The following is a 319-nucleotide window of genomic DNA, read 5'->3' on the forward strand; positions in this document are numbered from 1 at the left end:
GTGTGCTCTTCCGATCTTTCTTTATATTTTATTTATAAAAAGAGAATAAGGTAAGTGTCTCTATTAGTGTGCCTTTAAGAAAATTCGTTCATTACTGAATTAATTACTAAATACTGTAGCTTTCAATTTGTCGGTTTAAAGTTATTATCCATTTTTCAAATATTTCTTTATCTTACAAAATTTTTTTATGTAATGTAATGACTTCCGTTAAATGAGACATACACATGGGCAGGTTCTCACGGCCGCAAAACACATGTATCAGTCAAAGGTGTTTCCTTTTCGTTCGGTACAGATATGCCCGCTTCGAATTCCGCCGACT

General features: G+C 33.2%; 1 protein-coding gene across 1 annotated transcript in view; it reads left to right on the plus strand.

Annotated features, from left to right (window-relative positions):
* Positions 1–319, plus strand: part of LOC105454803 (ankyrin-3-like) — a 16,613-nt gene that overhangs the window by 14,610 nt on the left and 1,684 nt on the right. The window lies entirely within an intron of this gene.

This window comes from Wasmannia auropunctata, unplaced genomic scaffold (assembly GCF_000956235.1).
Source record: "Wasmannia auropunctata unplaced genomic scaffold, wasmannia.A_1.0 LD335975.1, whole genome shotgun sequence".
NCBI classification, from domain to species: domain Eukaryota; kingdom Metazoa; phylum Arthropoda; class Insecta; order Hymenoptera; family Formicidae; genus Wasmannia; species Wasmannia auropunctata.